General features: G+C 43.9%; 1 non-coding gene across 1 annotated transcript; it reads right to left on the bottom strand.

Moving 5' to 3' along the window:
• Positions 1-1,753: 1,753 nt before the first annotated feature.
• Positions 1,754-1,885, bottom strand: LOC120101285 (small nucleolar RNA SNORA17). The gene has a single exon (XR_015679364.1). It is a non-coding gene; the product is annotated as a small nucleolar RNA SNORA17 (small nucleolar RNA).
• Between the last annotated feature and the right edge of the window lie 1,033 nt (positions 1,886-2,918).

Genomic DNA, 2,918 nt, shown 5'->3' with positions numbered 1-2,918 from the left:
TGGGACTGATATGATCAGTTCAGTCTGTAAGCTTTCCCAAACCAACACCACTGGGCTAAACTCTCCTGCCCTGACCCAACAGGACAAACTAACACTGTAGCCACCAACAAAAGGCAGAACTAACTCTACTGATTTTATGCCCTTGGGGCTGACTCCTATGTGTGCACCCATGTCATCAGGGCTGTATCTACCCTGCTACCCTGGTGATGTTCAGGTCCCACTCCCCCAAGTGTTGCAGCCATTGAGGGGGGGTGCAGGACAGGGCTAGTTCTCCTATTCTCCATACCCTGGGGCCATCTGTTCCATCTGCAATAGGTGGTATCTATTATCCCTAGGGATAAGAGGCAGACATTTTAGGGATAAAAGACGGGCATCTCTCCTTTTCCTGAATGACTGCACAGTAGAGATGACTCAGGGTTAGTTCTCTGCTTCCTACATGCTGGCTCACCAGCAATTCCTACATGCAGGATATAGTTTAACATGCTCTCTAGGTGAAGTTCAGGGCCTGCTCTCCCACGTGCTGTATAATGTGAGAGACAGGGACAGCTCAGCTGTTTTCCTGACCCCCTTGACTTCAACTGTGCCTCCACCTGAAAGTAACAAGGGTAAAGGGAGGAGAGTATGCCTCCTTCTCTCATATAACACACAACAGAGAACGTGCAGAGCTGCCTCTCCCAAAACTCATGCTCTCAAGCATAGCTCACCTACAACCCTCATATCCAAGGCCAGGTCTGCTATGCTGCCAGGTAAGGTGAAAGCACACTTTCTCAAGTGCTTTGGTAGGTAAGGGATATGGCCAGCTCTGCCTCTCTGATGATGTCAGGGCCAGCTCTCTAGCCTGCTATGGATGGCAAGGGGTGAGAGAGGGATTCTCTCTCTATCTTAAATCCCTATACTTCAGATAAATACCCTTGTGCTTTGCTTACTTGCAAACTCCCACAACCATGTCCAACTCTAATGTGGTTCCTGGGCAATGTGTTAGACCTGGTCTTCTGAGTACTTCAGTTGGCTAGAAGGAGGGTCAGTCCTCCTGCTTTTACACAACCAGGACAAGTTCTCCCATGATGCCCAGGAGAAAGGTGGCACATCTCTTTACAGCCTCAAACAACATATCCCTGGGCAGTAGCCAAGACCAGGGACATTTGCTTTACCTTAGGTGGTAACAGCTACTGCAGGGTCATGGATGCAGATATGGACCCTAGTGGCAGTTCGGGCCATGTCCAACATGGTCGCTGGTAGCATCCTCTTCAACCACATCAGGTTGTTCCTTACTACACATGAGTCCTGTTTACCTCTCTTCATTCTGTCTACATCTTTTTGCTTCTCTTTCTTTCCATTTCTCTACTATTTACTTGCTCTTCTTACTGGTGTCTATGGTCTCTGAGTGTCTATGGATGTCTCAGGAATGGCCCTAGGAATCTTATACCCTGCCCCTCGATTATGGCACTGGGCAGGAGTCAACTTAGCTATGGTCTCTCTCTCATCCCAGCCCCAACTCCTTGCGAGGTCTGCATGGCAAGTGACTGGTGGTCTCAGACTAGCTTCCTATTTGGGCCCTATGGTGTTGGACTTATGGTTGTCTCTGACTTACTCCATACCTGTACCCACCTATGGTCCCATGCAGGGGTTGTCTTCTTAACCTCACTTCTGCCAGTCATCTGTGATCCCAGACATAGTTCATCTTATCTTAGAACCCATCTGGACCTGTGTGGAAATAGACTGGTGGTTATATCTGGATTGATTTTTTTCAGGGAATGTTAGGCTGTTAATCATTCAGACATTCATGGGTCAGAACACTGAGCTTAGAAATAGCCTGTCTCCTCTCTGCCTCCTATTGATGCACACATGACACATCAGCCCCACCTGTAATGCCTCTAGGGGCAGGATATTATTATATTCTTGATATGCACTTGCCTAAATAAAATGAAAATTCATAACATAAAAATATGACCATTATTAATACATCTTGGAGAGATAAAAGCAATGCAAGGCACCCTTGATCATTCTCCTGACCACTTATTTGAAGTGTCTTTATACTGTCATTAGCAGGGATTCTCCTTCAAGGTTTCCATGTCCTTGTCAAGTAATTGCCTCAGAAGCAGATCAATGAGAATCTATAAAGGAATTAGGATCAAACTGAGTTTAAATACTCTTTTCTAAGTAGAAAGGCCCTTTGCACATTAGCATACACCAATTAATATACATTTATGCTTGCCACCTTCCCTGATTCCTGTCTACTAGGCAAAGGATTTTCAGAGAAGCAAGATACTTTACAGAAATGCAACACATTCACAATACTTTTTAATATGTTATTTGAGCATCCAAAATGTCTACAAAGCATTACCTTTGGAAGATTTTTTTTATGGTTAACATGCCTAGAGAAATGTTCCACATGGTAGGAGAGAATTAATTAAACCAAGAAGCATTTAATTTAGTTACTTTCATCAGTGGCCAATGTGAAAGTTGAGAATTTCTGAAGCCTCTATAACTACTCATCAAATAAGTATTTAAAAGTACTCAGTATCAGATGTCAACATATTTACTGTAATTTTCATTGTAAAAATTATTGTTTGAGAACATAAAATGGGAAGAGAGAACAATGAGGTTTACTATTGCTATTCTAAGTGAGTATATGATATGCTGTGGGTAGTTTATAATACTCTACTGGTATCTACTATTTATTTTAATTACATTTTTGTAACCAGTAGGATTTTATAGACTACCAGAAGCCACCAACCAAAAAGCAAACAAGGACCAGGGCCTGGTTCATGGACCCTTCCACATATGAGCAGAGGACTGCCATCTATGACCTCAGTGCAAAAGGATGTGCTTAATCCAGTAGAGACTTGATGCCTCAGGGAAGAGGGATATGGGAGTGGGTGGGTGGATCAGGATGGATGGTGGGGGTTTGTGGTGGG

The sequence above is a fragment of the Rattus norvegicus genome, chromosome 2, assembly GCF_021556685.1.
Source record: "Rattus norvegicus strain SHRSP/BbbUtx chromosome 2, alternate assembly SHRSP_T2T, whole genome shotgun sequence".
In the NCBI taxonomy this organism is placed as follows: Eukaryota; Metazoa; Chordata; class Mammalia; order Rodentia; family Muridae; genus Rattus; species Rattus norvegicus.
Note: the sequence above shows the minus strand (reverse complement) of the source record. Positions and strands in the feature narration are given on the sequence as shown.